This window comes from Bos grunniens, chromosome 26, assembly GCF_055505025.1.
Source record: "Bos grunniens cultivar Pamir isolate PY7600 chromosome 26, Bosgru_T2T1.0, whole genome shotgun sequence".
Classification (NCBI taxonomy): Eukaryota; Metazoa; Chordata; class Mammalia; order Artiodactyla; family Bovidae; genus Bos; species Bos grunniens.
The window spans coordinates 39,909,156-39,936,253 of record NC_141190.1 but is presented as its reverse complement, the minus strand read 5'-3'; the positions used below and the strand labels follow the sequence as shown (position 1 = coordinate 39,936,253).

At 45.3% G+C, this 27,098-nt stretch overlaps 1 protein-coding gene across 2 annotated transcripts in view; it reads right to left on the bottom strand.

Annotated features, from left to right (window-relative positions):
* SEC23IP (SEC23 interacting protein) overlaps window positions 1-27,098 on the bottom strand; it is a 278,621-nt gene that overhangs the window by 84,244 nt on the left and 167,279 nt on the right. For both annotated transcript variants that reach the window (XR_015155667.1, XR_015155669.1), the window contains exon 21: window positions 9,539-9,743. The gene's annotated coding sequence lies outside the window, so the exon portion shown is untranslated. The remainder of the gene's footprint in view (window positions 1-9,538; window positions 9,744-27,098) is intronic.

The following is a 27,098-nucleotide window of genomic DNA, read 5'->3' as shown; positions in this document are numbered from 1 at the left end:
CTTACTGGTCAGCGAGGAGTAGCTGATTCATTTTTAGGGGGTACATTAACCCAATTTAGACATCATGCAATGCTGGAAAAATAATTCTCCAGTACATTAAACAGCCTCCTGGATCTACTCAAGTGCACTTATTCACATTTAGGATATCATATTGCCCATTTTTGTCTTTGCAATATGCCAGCCAGATTTTTTAAATGACATTATGAAAATGGAAAGCATTTTTAAAGGGAAATATCAAAAATACCTCTCCAAGGGGGACTTAACAACTCTTCTCACCACTTTAAGTCTGGCTGAAACTAAACTCTGAAACTCAGCTCTCCAAGGAGGGCTCCCTGAGGCCTCCCAAACCCCAGTTCAGAAACCCAGCATGTACATCATTCTCCCGAGTCTGTCAGCAGCACAGGAGGGGCTTCACACATTCATTCTCTCTCTCTGTCTCTCTTTCAGAAATTTTCTCCATCTCTAGCTTCCCAGGTGGCACAACTGGTAAAGAATCCACCTGCCAATGCAGGGACGTGGATTTGATCCCCGAGTGAGGAAGATCCCCTGGAGGAGGGCATGGCAACCCACTCCAGTACTCTTGCCTAGGGAATCCCACGGACCGAGGAGCCTGGCGGGCTCCAGTCCATAGCATCGCAAAGAGACACAACTGAGCACGGAGCTTTTAAAATCTTTCCTGCTGCTGCCTGGCTTTCTACTACTGCACACTCCTGTCCTTCCTATTATTAATTCATTTTCTCCCCCCACGGGCTCTGACCATGGCCTCTGCCCTTCTCTCTCTCTGGGCTCTTTCTCTATGCCCTCCCTGGTTCACTCACCCAGCCTCACCTCTTCCCTACAGACCTGATGACAGTTCTCGCTGTCACTCTAGCCTTTAAACTACGCAAGCCCAGCTCACTGCCTTCCCTCCAAACAGCACCACCAGGCTTCCCGGCATCTGCCTCGCCATCCTGCCGGACACAAAGCGCAAGGGCCCACTTGGTCTTGCTTCTCCCCTAAGATCCTTCTCCCAGCACACCGATCATAGCGGCCCCTCCCTTCTACTCCCACCGCCCTTACACAGGCTGCCCTAGGTCACTGTGACCCCAGCCTGGTCTCCTTTTCTTAACAGGTCTTATTCTCATTCTCTCTAAGCCATCTCTGAATGGCTGCACTTAAAACTAGAGGGCCAGCCCAAAGGGTAAGCCAGGATGGCGGCTGCATTGTTTGAGGTTACTTGGGACTGCAAAATACCCCTTAGACACTCTCCATGAGCCCCCATTACCTACTGAATAAACTACCCCCTCTCACCCTCAGAATTCAAGAACCTCCAAAATAAAGACACCAGTATCCCAGTCTTACCTCACAGTATTCCCCTACTTTAAACTCTAGACTATATTACAAAATGGAATATTATAAAATGAAATGTTCAGTCTCTGTTTGCTTTTCCCTTAGTATGCCTTCCTGAGTTTTCCTTTGCACAGGCTCCTTTTGGGCTGGGGCCACCCCACCATCACCCCCACCAATTGAGCCTACAGGCTCAATTGCAAGCGCTCTCATCCATGCAGCCATCCCTGATCCCCCATCACAATGTGAGTGCCTTGAATCTCATGCGCCTTTTCTCTGGACTGAAGGGTTCTGTTTTTCCATCTTTCAGTCCCTCCTAGACAATCACCTCCTTGAGTGTGTCTTGGTTCTCCCTGTCTCCTGCAGTATTTTCCTCGGGTTAAAGAGTTCAGTAAGCATTGTTCCATGGATACAAGTTTCATTCACAGGGGTTCTCTGGAATCAAAAATTCATAAAAGCATTCATATTTTCTAAGAGACTAGATCTCATCTCACACACACACACACACACACACAACGGTAATTTTGTGAGCAGATGGACATGTGAACTCACTGGACTTCAATGATCACAATGCCTGCATCTATCAAAACATCGTTGTACACCTTAAATACATATATTAATAATTTTTACTTGTCAGTCATATCTTAACAAAACTTAAAAAATAATGGTGACTCTTAGCTACCAAAATCCTGGCTCTTCATCTTTACCACCTCACCACACCCCCACCCCCGCAGACTGCTGCATCTCCAACAGAATCCCACCTCTGGGACCACCCAAGCTTCAGGAGAAGGGTTATCTGGGTCATAGCCCCTGGTCACACCCCAAAGCCAAAGCTACTTCAAGGTCACTCAGGTTCCAGCAGCCCCAGGGTCCCAAACTCTTTTTCCCAAATAAAGTAAAGGAAGGAAAACAGAGCAGGAGAGATGGACGGAGGGAGAATAAAGAAAGGGAGGGAGGCAGAGGAAGAAAAAGGAAGAAGGAAGGAAGGAAGAAGAGAGAACGGAAGGAGGAGCTTCCTGGAGTCTGACTCTGCATGCCTGATTCCCTGTGCTCACCTGGAACATCCAATTCTCTTGTATTTGTCACAAATTCCTCCTCAGCCTTCAAGACCCAGCTCAAATATGACCATCTCTAAAGCACGGCCCATTCTTGTTCCAGGTCCTCTGGGTTAAAAGTCAGAGGTATGGCTAAAAAGCCTCTACAGTATTTCTAGCTCTAAATTCTGTGAGCGCGTGAACTAATCCACTTCCCGAGCACGTGAGCCAAAGTCATAAACACCCACTGACTGTCGTGCTGTCCCCTGACCTGAACATGCTACTCTCCTCTGAGATCACAGGGGAAGGCAGGCAGCCTGGGCCCCCAGGCAAGGGCGTGGGGCTTCTAAAGAGGCCAGCCCAGCCTCCGGTGGGCTCTCCCCCTTCCCTGGAGGCACCACCCTGGGTGCCGAAGGGGCGGAGGAAGGCAGGTTCCTGCAGAGCCTCAGTCCAGGCTGCGGCCACCCTGGAGGAAATGGTGCCACAGTCAGGCTTAGTGGTCGAGGGCAGAAAACTCGTGCTTTGCTTTCCACTGAGGTGGTGCCAGATAGAGTGGCAGGCAGAGGCAGGGGCCTGGGCCCACCCTGCAAATTGACCCTAGACCCATTTTCACTGCCCCCCGTCACTTCTCTGCCCACCCATCACCCAGTTGTCCCCATGCCACCTGTCAGGACCACCTCTTTCAGGAACTTTGCTGGTGGCCCTGGCTGAGCCCCAGCAGGCACCCAGATCAGATGGCAACTGACTGTTTTCCTATCTCTACAGAGACTCAACTGGTTTTCTGGAAACACCACAGACTTTATGAGTCAATTCTGTGGGTGGCAGGTTGTTGTGGTTCAGCCGCTCAGTTGTGTCCAAATGTTTGTGACCCCATGGACTCAGTACTCCAGGCTTTCTTGTCCTTCACTATCTCCCAGAGCTTGCTCAAACTCAACTCCATTGAGTCAGTGATGCCATCCAACCATGTCGCTCCCTTCTCCTCCTGCCCTCAATCTTTCCCAGCATCAGGGTCTTTTCCAATGAGTCAGCTCTTCATGGGCTTCCCAGGTGGAGCTAGTGATAGAGAACCCACCTGCTAATACATATGAAGACTCCAGTTCGATCCCTAGGTCGGGAATATCCCCTGGAGGAGGAAATGGCAACCCACTCCAGTATTCTTGCTTGGAGAATCCCATGGACAGAAGAGCCTGGCAGGTTGCTCAATCCATAGGGTTGAAAAGAGTCGAATGTGAGTGCAGCAACTTAGCACACATCGGGTGGCCAAAGTATTGGAGCTTCAGCCTCAGCATCAGTCCTTCCATTGAATATTCAAGGTTGGTTCCCTTTAGGATTCACTGGTTCAATCTCCTTGCTGTCCGGGGGATTCTCAAGAGTCTTCTCCAGGACCACAGTTTGAAAGCATCAGTTCTTTGGTACTCAGCCTTCTTTAAGGTCCAACTCTCACATCGGAAAAACCATAGCAAAGTGATGTGTCTGCTTTTTAATATGCTGTTTAGGTTTTTCATAGCTTTTATTCAGAGAAAGGTATCTTTTGCCATAATTTTCTGAGTCAAGAACTTGTATTTGTGTTTCCTCTCAGGTAAAAGCAGATGAGAGTTGTAGGCTGCTCTTCCATTTACTAATTTTCTCACATTCATTCCACAGCCTGTCATCCAAAGCCAGAGCCACTCAGGACCCCTTGCAAGAGCCCTGGGGTGCTGGGGGCATTGTGGGGAGGGATCTAAAACAGAGGGTGGGGCAGCAGGACTGGAGGCACCTGTCACCTGCCCTTCCCCAGGTCTGGTCTCCAGCCCCGTGGCGTGGAGCTGACATCCCTGCCTGCCACTGGTGCACAAAGATCCTGGATGTCTGCCCTTGGCATGAGCCTCAGTTTCCCCAGAGTACTGCGCTGGTGGGGGGTCCGGGCCCCACCATATCTGAAGAAGAAATAAATGCTGTTGTCCTTTGCAAACACTCCCACCCCTCCCAAAATACACACAAAAAGAATTCCCCACAGTGGAACATGTGTGACATCACTTAACAAAAAAATTTAAGGCACTGTCTCTGCCCTCAAGGTTAAAGACTAATTTGGGCCAAACAGTGAATACTGTAACAATTCTCAAATAAAGGATCTCAGAGGTAAAATTCTTAAAAAAGGAAAACTTACAAATTCCTGGGGAAAACTCAGAGTATCACAAGGACAAATACATAAAATTCCCCTCCACAATTCAGTGAGTCTACTCCTAGGTTTACGACACTCTAGAGTGTTTAAAATCACATAAAAAGGAGTCATACTTAGAAGCTAGCAACTCAATGTAATTTCAATTAATATGAAGGTTTAAAAGGGGTCAGTCACATGAGGCACTTCTTCGAGAAGGCTCAGGAGACGGCAGAGCAAGACACAGTCACAAAGACCAACCAGAATGAAGTCAGCTCCAACAATTCTGGAAACATGCTTTTCTTTGATGATAAATGGGCTCTCCTGTTATGAGACCTGGGCTGGTGGCAGCTTTTCTAGGGCCACCAAAAGCCAAGCCCTTGGGAAAGAAAACCTTCACCAATGGTTAATGTGGGCTCATGAAAGAAGCTTCATGATGGCTTCCAAAGGAAGGACTGGGCACCAATTAACTACATATGTTGAGACTAAAGCATTCATTGTGTTAGGAAAAGCAGCCATTCAGCATCTGCCAGTTCTTACATTTGCCTATATTCAGAAATCCAAATATCTCCAGTACATTCGCTTTAGCTTCACGGTTTTACACCTAAGAGCCTCTTCGTTACGGTGTCCATCACAGACTGTAAGCTGGTGTTCCTAGCTGTGCAGTGTGTGCACTGGCTTCCTCTGAGCTGCCTCTGGCCCTGGAGGTTTGGGAAACCACTGGGAAGCCATCCTGAGCTGCCAAGATAAGAGCAGAGGCGTCCCCAGGCCTTTGCTTCAGTGCCCTTCCCTGAGTTAGCTCAGTGTTTGGGTCTCAAGTCTACTCAAAATATAAATCCCACTTCCCTTCCCCTCGGATCTAATTCCAAAAGCCAACTGATCAAGCCTAGAATTGCAAACTGCTTTGGCTTTTTCTTCTTTGAACTCATTTTCTGTGATCTTATACACAGAATATGGAATCAAGGATAATGCCTTGATTATCAAGGATAATCAAGGACAATCATAATGGCATGGCTTGGGAACAGTTAAAAGATTCAAGGAATTTGTCTTAATATAACAAAATTTTGCTTGAAAGTATGCAAATACACATGCATGCACACATACATATATACACTTTGATGTCTTAGCTGTAAATAGACTAGCAGTCTGGCAGCTTCTGGGTTTCTGCTGAGAGTCACATGGTTTTCCAGTGCCAAGGTGTGTACACACTTCCACTGAGTTACAAAGGACAAGATTTGGCTCACTATTTCATATTTATCTAGATGCTTTTGTCTTGGGAGTTTAAAAGCAATTTAATTGCATTAATTAGGCTTCAAAGCAGTGCTGCAGTATCTTCTGTATTTTTCTGAAGCCAGAACAAAGGAAAGTTGTACCTTGAGACCATTCGTCAGGTCCCCGAAGCAAAATAATTTCATTTAAAATTTAAACTAAGTTGGAAAAGCATTTCAAAAAGATCACAAACCCCCAAATAACTGAAAAGGCATAAAAAAGAGAAGCGAAGAAAAATAAAAGGAAAAAAGTAAACTCTGTCCTCAGAAGTCATATCTCCAAACACAAGGCATTTTTAGTTGATAATATTGCTTACATTTTTGGAATATTCTTTGAAACAGCTATCTGAATTCCTAGATGATAACAAGATTCTTTTGAGGCTGACAGCAGGAATTCAACTCATAAACCCAATACACAACCAGAGCCACATCTGCTTTTATGTTTTAAGCATAAAAGTATTTTTAATATCTACTCTGAATGCATTATCAACTTGGCAATGGAGAGGAATACTCATAGACTCAAAGACTTCCAAAGTGAATTCAATCCCATCATATGAGCTCAAAAATCACAAAAGAGTTTTTGTTTCATTATTTCAGTTCTTTGAGTTTTATACCTTGGTTCTCAGACATGGGTGAAATCCATGGCAAGAATGAATTAGAAAATTAATTTGCAGGGTATCTTTCTCTTGTTATGAAAAGGTTTTTTTTTTCCCCCTCCTAAAGACGAGATCCAACCGGTCCATTCTAAAGGAGATCAGCTCTGGGATTTCTCTGGAAGGAATGATGCTAAAGCTGAAACTCCAGTACTTTGGCCACCTCATGCAAAGAGTTGACTCATTGGAAAAGACTCTGATGCTGGGAGGGATTAGGGGCAAGAGGAGAAGGGGGCGACAGACGATGAGATGGCTGGATGGCATCACTGACTCGATGGACATGAGTCTGAGTGAACTCCGGGAGTTGGTGATGGACAGGGAGGCCTGGCGTGCTGCGATTCATGGGGTCGCAAAGAGTCGGACAAGACTGAGCGACTGATCTGATCTGATCTGAAAGACATGAGACACTAACTGTTCATTTCGAGCAAACTTAATCGCAACATCTTTAACCAAGTAGTCTATAACTCTGATTCCCAGAACATAACTATAAACTTGAACTGCTGCTGCTGCTGCTAAGTCACTTCAGTCGTGTCTGACTCTGTGCAACCCCACAGACAGCAGCCCGCCAGGATCCTCTGTCCCTGGGATTCTCCAGGCAAGAACACTGGAGTGGGTTGCCATTTCCTTCTCCAATGCATGAAAGTGAAAAGTGAAAGGGAAGTCGCTCAGTCGAGTCCGACTCTTTTCAACCCCATGGACTGCAGCCTACCAGGCTCCTCCATCCATGGGATTTTCCAGGCAAGAGTGCTGGAGTGGGGTGCCATTGCCTTGAAAGCCCCCCCCCCCCCCCCCGCCAAATGCTGACTAGTAGCTCTTGAGCTGAGGACCATTTCAGAGCCTTCAGCAGTGTGTTCTGCCTCACCATCAGACTCTCGTCAGTTCACCTGCTAGTCCTTGCTTACATCTAAGTTGATCATTTTATATATATGCATCCCACACGATACTTGCCAGGGAAATGCAAGGGAAAAAACTTTCCTCCTCCCATCCTCCCTTTCTGGAACTTGGCCCACTTAGAATATTGTTTCCTGATCCTTCTAATAAGCTAAAACCCCAGAGGCACGTAACAATTAAAAGAAGAGACCAGAGGTGTTCATTTGGAACATGTACATCACGTATAAAATCTAATTGTTCTTTTTCATGATTGCCATATTGCTAATATTGCCCAATTAGAAATGGAAAACTGCCACATAATTTAATCTGCACAAGATTCTTACCTTTATGCAACAAGAAGAGAATAAATTAAGAAGTTTTGATTTCTGCTTTTTTCTCCCCTAAAAGAAGTTAAAACTTTAAAGCCATTAAGAGATTTCAAGTTCACATTGAATTCCGCTGGGCTAAGAGATACCAGAGATCATGAGTAGGCATTCACACATCCATTACAGGGACATTCAGGCAGGATCAAATTAGGTTGTTTGGTTTTCATGGTCCCCACAGGGTTTTGTTCTGTTTAGCATCATCAGGCAAGGAACTTATTATAACTCGGCAAGTTCAGTCTATTGTCAAAATATTATTCCCCTGAGATCTCAATACTAGCCAGGCAGCCTCCCCATCACCCTAGCCAAGAAAAGACTGGGAGCCCACCCCACCTCTCTCCCCCAGTATATTCCTTTTAAGAAACCCTAGCCATGTATACTGGATGGATATGTTCTGGATGGACACCGCTTGAACTGGGCAGGCCTGTACATCCTCTAACTTTGTAGATCAACACCAATAAAAAATGAGGAATGGCATTCAGTAAAGTATTTGCCGTGTGTGCTATACAGTTATCCTCTTTTTTTCCCCCAAAACCCTACAAGGTTGATACCATTGTTTTCTCTACTTCACAGATGAGGAAATGAAGGCCCAGAGAAGTTAGATAAGTGGCCCATGGTCACACAGCAAGTAAGGGAAGAGCAGATCCATGGTACAGACCTAGGCCTCTTTGACTCCAAAGCCCTGCTCTTTCCTCTACTCTGCCTCTTGTGGTTCCTCCTATGCCCACCCATGTCCCCCACCTGTCCTTGTTCCCCCTGCACTGGCCTCATGACCTTCAGAGTTCTGAAAGCTACCTAGGTTCTCCCCAGCTACAACCCAGATTCCATGGCCCATGGGGCTACTGGGCATTCCAGCCTGATCTAGACCCCAGAACATTCCATCCTGTGTACCCTGCACATAACAGTCTCCACGGTTCATCCAAGACTCTGGAAACTTCATCATTATCTCATATCCTGAAAAAGACAAATAGGTTTGTCGCAATCTTTTTAGAAACAGAAGCTCCAAAGGGTGAAGTCAGTTCCACCACAGGTCAAGCAGCTTATTTAGAGGTGATTCTTCCATTTGATCCCAGGAGTTGCATTGTTTTCCCCATTACTCTTTGGCACAGAGTTGATCTCTGATAAATGGTTGCTGATTAACTTACAGTGACCCCATTCTCTCCACCACAACTTTTTCCATTTGTAGTGATTTTCATTAAAAAAAAAAAATTTTAATTCTCAAAAAATCATTCACTCAATCATGTCATAACAAGCACCCTTCAAACTCCAGTGACTTAACCCAACAAAAGTTAAGTTCTCACTCATGCCAAGACCACTTTAGGTCCAGATGATTCCCCAAGGAAGCTGTCCACCATACATCGGCTCAGCCTCTGCGTTGACCATCAACAATGACCAATCATCATTGACCTCCATCAGCCCATTCTTCCACAGATGCTACATGGGGGTTGGAATTAATGGAGGGTGAGCACTGATGCTCACAAGTGATGCTTCCACCCAGAGGTAACACACTTACTGTCACCCAGAGTCTGTTGGCCACAGAAAGCCATAGAGCCATGCCCATCTTCAAGAAGACAAAGAAATACAATCCTTCTGTTTGAACAAAGGAGAACAGAAACCAGATGTCAGCAAAGCAGGAATATCTACCACAAACACTGAAAAAAGAAAGATTTGAGAGGCAACATGATTTAAGAAGTAACAAGTCACGCAGTTAAAAAGTGGCAGTCAGGACCCAGCCCAGGTCTACATCTCTAAAATCTGAGTCCTTAACTAACACTTAAGTCTCAATAGAAGTATATCCACTTCATAAGACACAATTATTTTTGCATGAACAATAAGCCCTTATTGCTTGTTGGTTGACCCCACTCACCTGTCTAGAATTTGCTCAGCAGACAGCGATGGAGGCTGGCCTTGGTCGGGAGGACTCAGATGACTTGACTCTATTCCACAACTCTGCCACCCTCCAGCAGGCTAGTGTGGGCATTTTTCATTGCAAAAGCAGAGGCACAAGACCAAGCAGGACCAAAGCAAGTCATATGGCTGAGTCCAGAGTCAGGAAGTGGGGAAGGAGGGCACTGTAATATTACACAGCAAAGAGAATGAAGAATTAGTCCAAGTCTATGCAAGCTCTTTCTGTAAAAGTTCAGTTCAGTTCAGTCGTTCAGTCGTGTCCAACTCTTTGTCACCCCATGAACTGCAGCACACCAGGCCTCCCTATCCATCACCAACTCCTGGAGTTCACCCAAACCCATGTCCATTGAGTCGGTGATGCCATCCAACCATCTCATCCTCTGTTGTCCCCTTCTCCTCCTGCCCTCAATCTTTCCCAGCATCACAGTCTTTTCCAGCGAGTCAGCTCTTCACATCAGGTGACCAAAATACTGGAGTTTCAGCTTCAGCATCAATCCTTCCAATGAACACCCAGGACTGATCTCCTTTAGGATGGACTGGTTGGATCTCCTTGCAGTCCAAGGGACTCTCAAGAGTCTTCTCCAACACCACAATTCAAAAGCATCAATTCTTCAGTGCTCAGCTTTCTTTATAGTCCAACTCTCACATTCATACATGACTACTGGAAAAACCATAGCTTTGACTAGAACTATGGTAAATATTTTTGGCTTCTTGGGCCATATTCAACTCTGTGATTATAGCATGAAAGAAGCCATACATCATAAGTAAATTGATGGGTGTGGCCGAATTTCAATACAACTGTATTTAGAAAAAGAGGAAGCAGGCCAGATTTGCTCCAAGGCTGGAGTCTGCCAACTTCTGAGTTAGAGCCATCACTGCAATCCTCCACATAGGCTTCCAGTCCTAGTTCTGGAACTATCTGGTCATATGGTCTTGACAGCATCACTTTTTTTCTAACCTGACAATTTTTCCATTTACAAAAGTGAGGGAGGTTGAAGTAGTTTTCTAGAACTATAAAACTCTTACGTTCACAGTCCACATTATATCATCCTATAAATCAGATGGCGTGTTCTGAAGTCTAACTGAAGAGATTATTCTCAATCTATTAATTGAGTATGTATCTATTCTTGTCCTTAATATTATTGTTCACCTACATAGGCTAAAATTCTATGATTTTACTTGTACTAGAGTTGCGGTATAATCTTAGCCCCATGAAAGTCAAATAGATTTTTTTCCATCCACCCAAGAGGAAGTCAGTCAGATACAGGAAATGGAAAACAAAGTGACACTTTTAATTACAAGTAGGTAGCAAAGCTTTATTGATTGCAAGAATAAAAAATAAAATACTCGAGAGTCAACCCTCAGTGATATCAATGAAGGTTAAAGAGAAACACAGAATTAATTGATCCACAAGGATAAGCTCTAGTGAGGGACACTATGAACAGGAAGCAGGGAACCCAGTGTTTATCTGAAAGTTACTCTGTTTATCATCATCTCCTTTCTTGACACCTCAATCGCATGTACTTCAGCATGCTGCAACATTGCAGGAGGATGTTTTTGCTTTTTTGCCTCTATTAATCTTCACTGCCAGGCTATTGCCAGAATTACAAATAAGAATATTCATGTTAATAGCAGGCTGCTAAGGGAAAAGCACATGTAAAATACCCTGTAACTATCCATAAAATCAGAGCAACACACAGAGCTTTGCAGACAGCTGACTTCTGAAGCTTTCTATCAGTGATTCTCAACTGGGTGAGGGAGAAGGGGAGCCATGTTGGCAGACTTTGGAGGTATTTTCATTGTCCCAGTTGGGGAAGCATTACTGGCATCTAGCCTGCAAAGGCCATGATGATGCTAAAAATCCTACAATATACAAGACAGACACACACGGACAAAAAAAAAAAAAAAGATGATCCAGTCTAATGTGGGAAGCCTGGCATGTTCCAGTCCATGGGGTCGCAAAGAGCTGGACATGACTTAGTGACTGAACAGCAATGTGTTAACAGTGTCAAGGTTGAGAAATTCGCTTTTCATAGACAAAATAACAGCTCCAGCTGAGACTGACAGCAACTTTTCAAATCACTGGGAATTCCAAATCATGATCATACATCCCACAAAAGCAGCATGCATCTCGGACTACCCCCAAGTGACTTTATTTTGTAACCTAGCAACGTTTCAAGCCAGGTACTTGGTATCAAAAGATTCTGCAGAAGTGCTCGAGAAAAATACCTTTCCAAAAGGCAGGTCACAAATTCCAAAACCTGTCCCAGAAATGATAAATGGCTCAAAATACTGAAAAAAACATTGGGACTAATATATAATTTTTAAATATAAGAAGTGCCTTTAGTACTGCATTATATAAAATAGTCTTTTTAAAATCTGTATCATCAAAAGCAGTGTGGATATTTTCTAATCAAAGAACATGGTATGTGGCAGAAGAGTTTTCACCCTGTTTGAATCGTGTGTTGAATTTCACCCTGTTTGAAAAAAGGCAACATCAGCTTTTATTCTCCAGACCAAGATACTGGAGTGGGTAGCCTTTCCCATCTTCAGGGGATCTTCCCTACCCAGGGATCAAACTCAGGTCTCCCACATTGCAGGCAGATTTTTTACCAGCTGAGCCACAAGGGACGCCCAAGAATACTGGAGTGGGTAGCTTATCCCTTCTCCAGCAGATCTTCCTGACCCAGGAATTGAGCCAGGGTCTCCTGCATTGCAGGCAGATTCTTTACCAACTGAGCTATGAGGGAAGCCCCAAGTGTATCTCCAACAGGATATAATTTATCAACAGGTCAAAGAGCTGGAAAATTAGTATCTGTTTAGCTAAACACATCACATCTGTTGGCAAACCTGTCCAAATAATTTGGCATTGTTGCTTCCAATACATGTAGACAGAGACCATTTATCACATGGATTATTTCTAGAACCCACAGGCTTGTCTGGTATGCACTGCATAGAAACACGTGTGGACTTGCAAACATGCACATGCTTTATAGGACTCCTTTAGAATGCTTTGCATCAATTGGTTGTTTGCTTTTAAGTGAATAGAGTACAGCATTGCTTCTGCAATTTCCTGTAAGTTCTGTTTTTCCATTACATTATCCCTCCACCTTGTCTGCCATTAGTGTCATTTCCACATCAATTCATTCCTAAACAACCGAGAAAATAGATTTTCAGCAAAAGTAGGGAAGACTGTTTAGGATTATGTTCCAGGGCCTGACAGACAGGTCCTGCGTATGTACCCTAGCCCCGCATTAATCCACGTTAACTGCAGTAGAGCTCTCTACTCCTGGCTTCAGGGGCCTCCCCAAGAAAAGCATGTGTGATGAAGTGCATAACTGAGGTGTCAGGTTGACCCCTGTTCAAAACCCACTTTGACCATTTTCTGGCTGTGATCTTGGGCAAGTAGCATAACCGCTTCGATCCTCAGCCTCCTACATGAAAGCAGAGGCAAAACTGCCTGCCTCCGGGGGCTGCTATGAAGATGAGAAGAGGTCGTGCTTTTAAGGTAGCAAGCGCAGGGTGCAGTACACAGTCCTTCATAAATATCAGGTGTCCTTATTACATCAAAGGACTCTGCAAGCTATTCCATCAAGGCCATCTTGAGCCTGCGATTCAGACCTAACTCTCTACTCAGGGCAAGGACAATCACATGAGACAAACACATTCTCCCCTCAGATTGATCAGTGCTCCTGGTGAACGTAAGGTTCCTTCTTCCTTGTGAAAGAATTTGGAGGTGAAGCAAGAAGGTTAAGAAAGCAAAGTGAGAGTTTACTTAAGCAAGAATATTCCCCATGGTTCAGTGGTAAAGGATCCCGCTGCAATGCAGGAGATGCAGGCTCAATCTCTGGGTCGGGAAGAGCCCCTAGAGGAGGAAATGGCTACCCACTCCAGTATTCTTCCCTGGAGAATCCCATGGACAGAGGAGCCTGGTGGGCTACAGCCCATGGGGTCACAAAGAGTCAGACAGGACAGAAGCGATGCAGCACAAGAGCACACCCTCAGAGGGAGAGCAGGCAGACAGGTGAGGAGCTGCTGCCCGGGTTTCTTTGGCAAGCTGGTTATGGGGGGCATACAAATGAAGGGGTGGAATAGTCACTGGGGAAGGAGGAGCCTGGGGGTCATACTGCCTGATTTTCATCCCAGCTCCATTTTTGCAAGGGGAGAAGTGGATGTGTGTGAGACTTCAGGCGCTCAGTCGTGTCTGACCCTTTGCAACCCCATGGACTGTAGTCCACCAGGCTCCTCTCCCGCTCTGTCCACCAGGAGGAAGGATTTTGTCTTTATTTAGCTTAGATCAGAAGTGTCATGGCGTCAGTACATGATGGGTGCTTATCTGTAAGATAAGATTAATCTTATTGTAATAAGAGCATAATGAGCAAAGGTTACATTTGGACCCAGAACATTCCCATCTTTCCTCACCTTTCTTTGTCTGCTTCCAGGACACTCATCACCCAAAACATGTGCTTCCTGTCAGTCTGGAGGTTCCTGCTTTCCTTTGTCTGTCCATAGACGCCCACTGTTTACAAGATTCATGGTTTCCTGCCACCTGGCCCCTGCCCCCGCTTCTCTGTTCATACCTAGCCACCTGCCTGTGACAATGGTGTCACCGAGGAGACACACTGGCACAGGTGAAAGAGCAGGAGAACAGGCAGGGGCGTTGCGTGGTGCACAGCCAGAATTGCAGAGATCAGAGACCAGGGAGTTCAGCTGGAAATTTCAGGGAAGTTAACACATCAGAAGCGATCAGCCCAGGGTCTGGTTGGAATAGGTACACGGGAACACAGGCCATAGTTACTATCACTGTCATCCACTGCAGGGGGTGATGGGACCTATGCCTCCTGCATCCCTGCATCACTTTGCCAGCAAAGGTCCATCTAGTCAAAGCTGTGGTTTTTCCAGGAGCCATGTGCGGATGTGAGAGGTGGACCAAAAAGAAGGCTGGGTGCCAAAGAACTGATGCTTTTGAACTGTGGTGTTGGAGAAGACTCTTGAGAGTCCTTTGGACAGCAAGGAGATCAAAGAATTCCATTCTAAAGGAAATCAACCCTGAATATTCATTGCAAGGACTGATGCTGAAGTTGAAACTCCAATACTTTGGCCACCTGATGCAAAGAGGCGACTCATTGGAAAAGATCCTGATGTTGGGAAAGACTGAGGACAGGAGGAGAAGGGGACAACAAAGGATGAGATGGTTAGATGGCATCCCTGACACACTCAATGGACATTAGTTTGAGCAAACTCTGGGAGACAGTGAAGGACGGGGAGGCCTGATGTGCTGCAGTTCATGGGGTCACAAAGAGTTAGACACAACTGAGCGACTGAACAACGACAACCTTGACCTCACCGACTCCCACCCCTTATTGAAGGACAGGAGCTCCTGCAGAAAGTCTCCCTTCACTGCTGTTTTGTGAGCTTGCCCGGGGCCTTTTTCATTACCCCTTGTTTTCCTCTCTGTATTGCTCGCTCTCTCTCCTTCTTGGCTTTTGGTTCAGTGTGGGAGTTATTTGATTTATTATTTGCTAAACAGGCAAAGCAATTTTTTTCCTTGTTAAATTTCATAACTTTACCAGCGCTGGCGAGAGTGTTCTCAAATACCATAAATCGCCTCCATGAAGTCTTTAAATCCATTCAGACGGTTGCAGGATTATGCATCATCTAGCAAAAATACATTGGCTCTGTGGTGTTTTATCCTTTTTATTTAAACTTGACTTGTTTCTTATTTGTTTTGGTTTTTTCTAAACAAAAACCTTAACACTAAAGAAATGAAGCTGACAGCACAGAGTTCCCTAGGCATTAGGGCTCCCTTATGAAATTCAAAAAACAGCAATCATCAGACCAGGGGTTCGAGCTGCACAGAAAAGGCGTCCACAGTTATCTGTCCCGTTATCAACATTTCCCATTGCCAAGGACCTACTAGGTCAGCCTGGGTACCATATTTAGTCTACTGGGCATTCTGGAAGAAATACATTACAGCTGGGGAAAAAAGAAAACAAACGTAAAGATGACCTGTTCAAACTAACATTTAACAGGCAGGAAATTGAGGCTATGAGGAAGAAGTGACCTAAAGTTGGAGGCAACCAAGATGTCCTTCAGCCAGGCCCCAGATCACGGGGTCGGGCCAGGCGTCTCTGCACACGGCATCCTATGAGCAAGTGCAACTAGACAAAGCACAAAGGGGAAGGAAGAGAAAGGTCTGCCCCCAGTCCTGAGTCTGATCTGAAGATGTGAGCGGCGGAAGCTAAAGGATCAACATCACTGCACATCAAAAACATGAATGCTGGCTCTAGAGACAAGCCAGAGGAATAGGGTGTTGGACAACCACCAACAAGATGTCATTCAGCACGTAAGTAGAGAGATTTCCCACAGTACATTCAGACAATGGAATGCTGCTGCTGCTGCTGCTGCTGCTAAGTCGCTTCAATCGTGTCCGACTCTGTGCGACCCCATAGACGGCAGCCCACCAGGCTCCCCTGTCCCTGGGATTCTCCAGGCAAGAACACTGGAGTGGGTTGCAATTTCCTTCTCCAATGCATGAAAGTGAAAAGTGAAAGTGAAGTCGCTCAGTCGTGTCCAACTCTTCACGACCCCATGGACTGCAGCCCACTAGGCTCCTCCATCCATGGGATTTTCCAGGCAAGTGTACTGGAGTGGGGTGCCATCGCCTTCTACGCAATGGAATACTGCTCAGTGCTAAAAAGAAATGAGCTATCAATTCATGAAAAGATACGGAGGAAACTTAAGTGCATACTGCTAAGTGGAAAGCGCCAACCTGAAAAGTATAGATATTATATAATTCCAGTATGCAATTATACATCAATTCTGGAAAAGGTAAAACTATAGAGTTAATAAAAAGATCAGGATTTGCCAGAGTTTAGGAGAGAGGAAGGGATGGATACACAGAACACATAGGATTTTTAGGGCAGTGAAAATACTCTTGTGATATTACAATTATGGACACATGTACATTTATCCAAGCCAGTAGATTGTGCAACACCAAGAGCAAAACTTAATGTAAACTGTAGAATTTGGGTGATAATAATTTGTCAATGTAGGATCTTCAATTATAACAAATTTACACTCTGATGGGGGATGTTGACAATGGAAGAGGCTACGCACATGTGGGGACAGGAGACAAATGAGAAACCTCTCTTCCTTCTGTTCAGTATTGCTAAGAATTGAAAACTGTTCTGAACTTTAAAATAGAGCCTTAAAAAAAAACCCTACGCTGTACATTGCTATGTATTGGGTTGGCCAAAATGTTGGTAACCTCTTAAAGTAAAACCCAATATATCTACTCATTGATGACCAATACAACACTACTCGTGGCTCCCTAGGCTTCCCTGGTAGCTCAGACTGTAAAGAATCTGCCTGCAACACAGGAGATCCGGGTTCAATCCTCAGGTTGGGAAGATCCCCTGGAGAAGAGCATGACAACTCACCCCAGTATTCTTGCCTGGAGAATCCCACAGACAGACTCAGACACGACTAAGCGACTAACACTTTCAGGGGGAGAAAACACACAGACTGTAGCCCAGAAGGCTCCTCTGTCCATGGTATTCTCCAGGCAAGAATACTGGACTGGCTTGCCATGCCCTTCTCCAGGGGATCTTCCCGACCCAGGAATTGAACCTTGTCTCTTTCATCTCCTGCATTGGCAGGTGGGTTCTTTACCACTAGCACCACCTGGGATGCCAACTATAGCTTCCATATCTACAGACTTCGCCCCAAATCTAATTTCTTCTCAGCCTATCAGCTCCTTGAACCAAAGTTTCTCTAAAAATAAATAAATGAATTCTGTGTGGTGAGAGCTTGCTTTTCCCTTCTGACATCCCTGGGGCCTGGAATGCTGGTGAGATTAAGTTAAAAAGAGTTTTTCCAGACTCTCCAAGACCTCCCTTTCCTCAACCTCACCCACATCCCAAGTATCACTCTGTGCCCAGACTTCACATGGTTTTAATTCTAGCAAGCCTCACCTGATCTTTCATGCAACTGACAAAAGGCTGGGTACTAGAACTGATTCCATGCACTAGACCCTGTTTACGCACCTCTCCAGACCTTTCCACCCACCTCTCTCTCTCTCCCCCTACCCCTGCTCTCTAGAGCCTTCCTAGGGAGGGTTCATGCCATTTTCTTTGCTATACAGCACAGCTGCCTTTGCATGCTTAGTCGCTCAGTCGTGTCCGACTCTTTGCAACCCCATGGACATTAGCCTGCCAAGGCTCCTCTGTCCATGGGATTTTCTCAGCAAGAATACAGGAGTGGGTTGCCATTTCCTCCTCCAGGGGATCTTCCCAGCCCAGGGATCGAACCTGTATCTACTGGGTCACCTGCACTGCAGGCGGAGTCCTTACGGCCGAGCCACTGGGGAAGCCCCTGCCAACGCGTTTGATGCCATCAATTAGGAGCCCCTCCTGCAGCATGACTGACACACGTGCCCAACCACATCACAGAAGCTCTGTCTCTCCCAGCACCTCCCTGGACCGATCAGGAAACAGAGCGCAGAAATGCAGGACTGTTAACACCCAACAGCCAAGAAACGAAGTGGGGCAAGAGGTGGTAAACGCCTCCCAGCATTTGCCCCCCTTCCCCCAGCCTCCCCACCCCACTCTGGATGGTTCCGGGTTGCTGGGATTCTGTGCCTCTGCTCCAGTGATGTCCTGCACTGCTGTATTCCTTACAAACTCTGACCCACTCTGGCAAACACCAGCTTGTATTTGCTGTCATTGGGTGCCTCTCTCAATTCTCTTTTTCCCCTTAGTATTTCACCACTCTCCACTTTCCCACCAAGCTTTCTCTGTAAATGGCCAGACAGTAAATGTTTCAGCTTCTACAGGCCACATGGTCTCTAACACAATGACTCAGCTCCACCCTTGCAGCCTGAAAGCAGGTGGCCATGCAATTTGTTAATGAGTGGGTGTGACTGGTCAATAAAATGTCATTTATGGATGCTGACATTTGAATTTCATGTTAATATGCACTTGTCACAAGATTCTTTTTTCATCTTTTTTCAGTCATTTAAAAATGGAAAAACCATTCTTAGCTTATGGATCATATAACACAGGCAATAAGGGGATGCAATCAGCCCATAGTTTGATAACCCTGCTTGAAATCACTGAGCTGTCAGCTTTCTTAATTCACAGATTATACAAACCAGGTGACACAGGCCAAAGTTTAGCCCATAAGCTTTGCTTCGGGCCTGTTTTCTAGAGCTCTTAGGCTAAGGCACCACAGTCATAATCCTTAGGTGAATTTTTAAAATAATAAATGAAAAATTTTTTTTTCTTAAGAATGTTCTGTACTGACTCAGGAGCCTGAGTTACTAGACATATAGCTCCATCAAGAATCCTGCCAGATCCTGAAAGGCAAACACCATATGACATCATTATATATGGAATCCAAAATATGACACAAATGAACAAATCTGCGAAAAAGAAAGAAACTCACAGACAGAACTGACTTGTGGTTGCCAAGGGCAGGTGGGGGAGGGAAGAACTTAGAGCTTGGGATTCGAAGATGCAAGCTATTATGCCCAAGATGGATAAACGACAAGGCCCTGCTGTACAGCACAGGGAGCTGTATTCAAGACCCTGTGACACGTGTACCCAGCATGCATCGCGGCACTGTTTACAACCGCCAGGACAGGGAAGCAGCCCAGAGGCCCATCAGCAGACAAACGGGTGAGAGAGCTGTGGTACATGTACACAGTGGAGTATTACTCAGCCATTAAAAAGAATGCATTGTAATCAGTTCTAATGAGGTGGGTGAAACTGGAGCCTGTTATACAGAGTGAAGTAAGCCAGAAAGACATCATACAGTATATGGCATATACTGTAACGATGACCCTATATGTGAGACAGCAAAAGAGACACAGATGTAAAGAACAGACTTTTGGACTCTGTGGGAGAAGATGAGAGTGGGATGATTTGAGAGAATAACACTGAAACATATATATTATTATATGTGAAACAGATTGCCAGTCCAGGTTTGATGCATGAGACAGGGTGCTCAGGGCTGGTGCACTGGGATGACTCTGAGGGATAAGATGGGGAGAGAGGTGGGAGGGGGGTTCAGGATGGGGAGCACATGTACATCCATGGATGATTCATGTCAATGTATGACAAAAACCACTACAATATTGTAAATTAATTAGCCTCCAATTAAAATAAATTAATTTTTTAAAAAAGATTCTGTGATAAACCACAATGGAAAAGATTATGCAAAAGAATATATATACATACAATTATACATATATATATGTATGATTGAATCACCTTGCTGTAGAGCAGAAATTATTACAACATTGTAAATCAACTATATGTCAATAAAATTTTTTAAAAATCCCCTGCTTCCTTCCCACAGTCATCCTTATTCCTGAAGCTCAGGGATCTGGGAGACTGGATCCTCTGAGGAGCTTGGAGCTCTAGGGCTTCTCTTGTGTGTCAAACACTACCTTCCATTTCATTTTGCTTTCCTTGGGCATAATTATTTACTCCCCTTAAGGTCAAGGAACATCAGTTAAATTTTTCTATCCTCTACTAATACCATCTACACAATGAATTTATTTATTGCTCACTAAACACATGTTGATGCTTCATCAGAGTAGGTGTAAGAAGACAGATTTCAGGTTTCTCTGGTGCCTCAATGGTAGAGTCCACCTGCCAATGCAGCAGACACGGGTTGGACCCCTGGTCCAGGAAGATCCCACATGCCTCAGAGCAACTAAGCCCATGCACCACAACCGCTGAGCCTGTGCTCTAGAGCCTGGGAACCACAGCTACTGAGCCCACGTGCCACCACCACTGAAACCCGCACACCCTAGAGCCTGCGCTCGGCAGTGAGAAGCCACCACAATAAGAAGCCCGTGTACAACAACCAAGAGTAACCACAAGCTACAGCTAAAGACTCCACGTACCACAACTAAGACCTGGTGCAGCCAAGTAAAAAATACATATAAATAAATAATCTTTTTAAAAAAAGAATTTATATTCAGGTAGAAGGTTGGACTTCAGTCCAGCCCCAAGAGTCTGTGATTCCCCAAATGGGCAAAGGAGAGCCAATTGTCTGAGACACAAGAGAAAGAGAGAGAAAACTAACAGCTGCCCATTCACTGTGCTGAGTGCTTTGCAAATGAATAGTATCGAAAATAATAATGACCAACAAGTATTGAACTTATGACGCATTCCCAGTACTGCGCAGCACTATTCCAAGACCACACAGCCAGAAAACAAAACAAGGACTGAACCCCAGTCCGACTGACCCCAAAGGCCAGGAGGTATCTTTCTCCTCGAGTGGGAGGTTAGGTCACACCATGAAGTCCTAGTATGTCTTGATGGGACTGTATTGTCTGACCACTTAAAAAGTGACATTAATGATCATGTCCTTGACTAAATTAAGGTCCATTGTGACGTCTCTTAAGAAGGAACGTATCAGAGGATCAATCTGCTCCTCGACTTAAAAAATAAAATTGCAGAGAATCACGAGTGTTACGGAACAAGGACTCTCCCCAGGGAACCGGGAATAGCAACAAACCGCATCGCAGCCCATCACCAATTAAGGATGCTTAAATGGCAGCTTGTATCTCAGGGGGACGCCGCAGGCAGGAACCACGGCGTCCCATCAGGCCTGAAAACAAGTACTTTGTCGTGATCTTGATGTATAATTTACATGAGCATAAAATGTGTCTCCTCTCTTTTTAAAAACAGACAAGTGCCAGCACAGAGCCCCAGCTGTGCCCTTGGCCCCTCCACAGAGAAAAACTACTCTTGTCATGGTCTAGCTTTTGTGTTGACCTGGAGCACATCTGAAAACGTGGCCATGGCAGCCACTCTGAGCTTCCTCTCAATCTGTCCCTCAAATGAAGCAACTACTTAACACCCACACCTGTTCCCATTCTGAAATGCCCTCCCAGCTCCTCCTCCAAAACTCAGGGAGTCCTCCCAGGGGGGCCTCTTCCTCACCTTTACCATGCGTCTCCACCATACCTGTGCTGCACATGGTTTTGAATTCATTATCATGATGCTTGGAAAGAATTAAAAACAGCGTTCTTAAGTTATGTTTGCCCCCACAAGCAGGCTGTAAACCTGAAGAGAGGAACCAGTCTATTACGTATGTGGGAAGAGACAGAGAACATTATTCATCTGAATTTCAGACTGGCAGGGGTGGTGGGAGTGGATTCTCATGAGAAAGATGAAGGAGAGAAAAACCTGTTTCCAAGGGCCAGTGGCTAGGTCTCTAGTTGTTGCTGTTGTTCAGTCACTAAGTCGTGTTCAACTCTGTGACCCCATGGGCAGTAGTAGCCAGGCTCCTCTGTCCTTCACTATCTCCCGGAGTCTGCTCAAATTCATGTCCATTACATCGGTAATGCTCTGTAACCGTCTCATCCTCTGCCACCCCTTTCTCCTTTTGCCTTTAATCTTTCCCAACATCAGGGTCTTTTCCAACGAGTCAACTCTTCACATCAGGTGGCCAACATATTGGAGCTTCAGCTTCAGTCCTTCCCATGAACATTCAGGGTTGATTTCCTTTAGGATTGATTGGTTTGATCTCCTTGCAGTCCAAGAGACTCTCAACAGTCTTCTCCAGCACCATTCTGGGTGCACTCAGATCCTGGCTGGGGTCAGCTGAAGAAGGGTCCACTGGGACAGATGTCCAGATGATGGCCTTATGCCCACCACTGGTGGTCATCCAGATGGGCAGGTGTGTCTCTGCACCCAGCCTGCCTGGGCATCTCCAGAGCATTTTGGGGTACTGCTGGCATCCTTAAACCATGCCCTAGAGGGTTAAAAAAACTGGGAGAAATATCAATAACCTCAGATATGCAGATGACACCACCCTTATGGCAGAAAGTGAAGAGGAATTAAAAAGCCTCTTGATGAAAGTGAAAGTGGAGAGTGAAAAAGTTGGCTTAAAGCTCAACATTCAGAAAACGAAGATCATGGCATCTGGTCCCATCACTTCATGGGAAATAGATGGGGAAACAGTGGAAACAGTGTCAGACTTTGTTTTGGGGGGCTCCAAAATCACTGCAGATGGTGACTGCAGCCATGAAATTAAAAGACACTCCTTGGAAGGAAAGTTATGACCAACCTAGATAGCATATTGAAAAGCAGAGACATTACTTTGCCAACAAAGGTCCATCTAGTCAAGGCTATGGTTTTTTCCCCGTGGGCACGTATGGATGTGAGACTTGGACTGTGAATAAAGCTGAGCGCCGAAGAATTGATGCTTTTCAACTGTGGTGTTGGAGAAGACTCTTGCGAGTCCCTTGGACTGCAAGGAGATCCAACCAGTCCATTCTGAAGGAGATCAGCCCTGGGTGTTCATTGGAAGGACTCATGCTGAGGCTGAAACTCCAATACTTTGGCCACCTCATGCGAAGAGTTGACTCATTGGAAAAGACCCTGATGCTGGGAGGGATTGGAGGCAGGAGGAGAAGGGGACGACAGAGGATGAGATGGCTGGATGGCATCACCGACTCGATGCACATGAATCTGAGTGAACTCCAGGAGTTGGTGATGGACAGGGAGGCCTGGCGTGCTGTGATGTATTGGGTCGCAAAGAGTCCAACACGACTGAGCGACTGAAATGAACTGAACTGAACTGAACTGAACCAACTCTTGACCTTGTCTTCCAGGAGGACAGATAGGGAGGCAGCTTGTGGAAATCAACTTCGCTTGTAACAGGACAGAAGTGGCTGAAACCGGCTGGAGCCAAGACAGCTGATCAGAGTCTGCGCAGAAGAGACTTGCTCACGGGTGGGGCGGCCTTCTGACGTCACAGCTCAAATTTCCACCCGCAGTTTCATACCAGCTCTGGGTAAATGGGCACGCACAACCCAGGAAGAAACAAGCCGCGTGCTTGCACCTGTGTGAAGAACCCATCGCTTGCCTTAAACTTTGTAAACAACCATGTTTCTCCTGATTCACAGCCTCCAAACCCTAACTCTTCTTAAATATCCTCCTCATCTTTCTACTGGGGACACAGATTTGAGCCGTGCCTCCTGTCTCCTTGTCTCAATGAAGTTTTCCCTTTCTCAAAAGCAGGTGCCAGAGCATAGGCTTCTATGCACGTTGGGCAGCAAGCCCTTTGCTCCATTATCACCTTCGTTTCCCAGAGCTGCTGTAACAAATTGCCACAAATGGTGTGGCTTAAGCAACAGAATGTCATTCTGGAGATTCTTTAAAAGAAGACTTCCTTGCCTCTCAGTAACTTGTGTTGCTGACAGTCCCCAACAGGGTGGGGACCCTTCAGTGGGTCCTTTGCCCTGAGTTGCAAATGCCAATCAAGCAACATTAGGTTGGTATAGCAGAGCAGAAACTTTATTCAGTGATCAAGCATGGAGAAGGGAGGGTTCCTGCTCTAAAAACACCTTCTCCCCAGAGGAAAGGGAAGGTGGGAATATTAAGGGGTAGGAGAAGATGTGACACCAGGGCTCTAGCAAAGGGGCAGAGGTTTCCAGAGGCAGCAGGAGCATGCATAGTCTTCTGTGCTTCTTTGCTCTTGGAATTGTGCCTAGCAGAGTACAGATCTCTGCCTTGGGCAGAGAGCTTAGCATAGCAAGGAAGCAAATAAAACTTCCAGACAAGTCCAGGTCTCATCTGTGCAGGTACATTCCTGTGGTCAAGTCTGAGCCCAGTCGGGGCAGGGGACCACTGCAGAGCTCTCAAAGCATCGCTGCAAAACTTCCCTGTCAAATACCAGGTACTTTTGAAACAAACAGAAGTAACTGAAGGATGGGATCCTTCAGCTCTCAGGGGCTGCGAGCAATCCTCAGGTCCCGTGGCCTACAGCTGCATCACTCCAGTCTCGCCTCCAACTCCACGTGGCCTTGTCTCTTTGTGCCTCTCTGTGTCCTGTCCTCTTACAAGGGTACCAGTGGATTTAGGACCCAGTCTAACTAAATCGAGCATGATGTCATCTAGATACCCATAACAAATCATATCTGTGAAGACAGTATTTCCAAGTAATTTCTGGGTGGACGTGAGTTTTTAAGGGACATTGTTTAACCTCTATAGTTGGTTTCCCTCAAAATTAGATTTTTCATGAAGACAAGGCAGAAGCTGCAAGGATTTCTCTGACCCAGCCTCAGAGCAATCAGCAACATGACTGTTGATTACAAGTGTCTTACAGGGTGAGCTCTGATTTGAGAATGGGCCACACAGGACATAGTACTAGAAGCATGGTCCCTTGGGATCATACTTGGAGACCAGCATCTATAAGAACCTGTCTCCTGAGAAACTGCATGCAGGTCAAGAAGCAACAGTTAGAACCAGACATGGAACAACAGGCTGGTTCCAAATTGGGAAAGCAGTATGACAAGGGTGTGTATTGTCACCCTGCTTATTTAATTTCTATGCGAAGTTAAATCAAAGTACATCATGCAAAGTGCAGGGCTGAATGAAGCACAAGCTGGAATCAAGATTGCCAGAAGAAATATCAACAACCTCAGATATGCAGATGATAACACTCTAATGGCAGAAAGCAAAGAGGAAACAAAGAGCCTGTTGATGAAAGTGAAAGAGGAGAGTGAAAAAGCTGGCTTAAACCTTGACATTCAAAAAACTAAGATCAAAGCATCTAGGCCCATCACTTCATGGCAAATAGAAGGGGAAAAGTGAAAGTGACAGATTTTATTTTCTTGGGCTCCAAAATCACTGCAGCTGGTGACTGCAGCCATGAAATTAAAAGATGCTTGCTCCTTGGAAGGAAAGCTATGACAAACCTAGACAGCATATTAAAAAGCAGAGACATAAGACAACAAAGGTCCATATAATTAAAGCTATGGATGGTTTTTCCAGCAGTCATATATAGATGTAAGAAGTGGACCATAAAGAAGGCTGAGAGCCAAGGAATTAATGCTTTCAAACTGTGGTGCTGGAGAAGACTCTTGAGAGTCCTTTGGACAACAAGGAGATCAAACCAGTTAATCCTAAAGGAAATCAATCCTCAGTATTCATTGAAAGGACTGTTGCTAAAGTTCCAATTCTTTATCCACCTGATGTGAAGAGCCAACTCTGAAAATGCACTGATGCTGGGAAATATTGAAGACAAACGGAGAAGAGGAGGCAGCAGAGGATGAGTGGTTAGATAGCATCACCGACTCAATGGACATGAATTTGAGTAAACTCTGGGAGATGGTGAAGGACAGAGGAGCCTGGCATGCTGCAGTCCTTGCAGTCACAAAGAGTCAGACATGACTTAGCAACCGAACAACAATCTATGAGAAGGACCAGGGACAAGGGGAAGTGAACAGGAGGGACAGGACATGGAGGGGAGAGAAGACATTCTTAGGACTGCCATGGTGGGACAAGGGAAGCAACGCATGCACTTGATTTACAGGAAAGGTCTGGACAAGACAGGAGCCCCCATCTGGCAGAAGAGAAAAATTGTGCATGACAGAGATCTCTACAGAGGATTTTTAAGATGTTTCACTGCACATCAAGACTCTTCTCTGCCCTTTGACATTTCTCAAGAGACAGGCTAAAGATATGAATTGCCTTCATTTGTGTTTTTCTGCCTGGCTGTTATTTCTCACACGTGATTTTCTGCAGGCCAAGATGATCACAAGATTTCATCATTTTTATACAAGCGACATATCTCTAACCCTCTCAGTAAAGCCAGCGCAGGGCTCTGTTGGTGGAGTGTAATCAACAAATAATGACCGGGTTTAAAGTATTTACAAGTTTAATTGGGAGACTGTACATTTGAAAGGTGAAACCAGGATTTCTGTTGAATAGGAGTATGTGCATGCACTTTCAAAAGAGTGTCAACTGAGTTTTTCAGTTTCTCCTCACTGTAACAGGTTTCAACATGGGTATTGTTGGATTTTTATAGCCTGAGGGTCATTAAAGGCTATGTTCAGCAAACTGCCTTTCCAGGAAAGTTTGGCTGGAAGGTTCATTTTATTGAACAATATGGCTGACAGTCTTCAGATAACAAAAGATTCAGAGGATGTAGGCAGTGTTCCCTCACAGGCTGCAAAAAATACTCCCCATTGTAAGCCCAATAATTCTTCCAGCCCAGGAAATGTTTAGAGGGTGACTATAATGCCAGGGACAAGTGGGGATATTATAGCTGCAGGCTTTCCAGCTCTGGGGGACTTAGTTAATCAGAGAAATTAAGGGCTCAAAACACTAAGATGATGTTTAGACCCCCAACCAACAAAACAAACCAGTCATGGGAGGAAGTTTATGGAAATACTTCCTATTTCGACATAGTTGATGTAATCTGGGTACAAAAGACTAGGAACTGACCTGAAATGAGACTTCTCTGCTCACAACCTATCTGTTTTTATCCTGTGTTGTTGTTTTTTTCTTGTCATGGTTGTTGTTAATATTTGTTGAAGACTTACTATGCTATGTATTTGACACACATAATCTCATTTAATCCTTACAACACTCGCATGAAACTGGTACCAAGGAAAAGAAGATGTACTGGGCTGGAAATTTGGGTGGGGGTGGATGGAATAGTCCTTGCTCAAAAAGACTGTCTTGCAGTGAAACATGAAGAATGGTCTG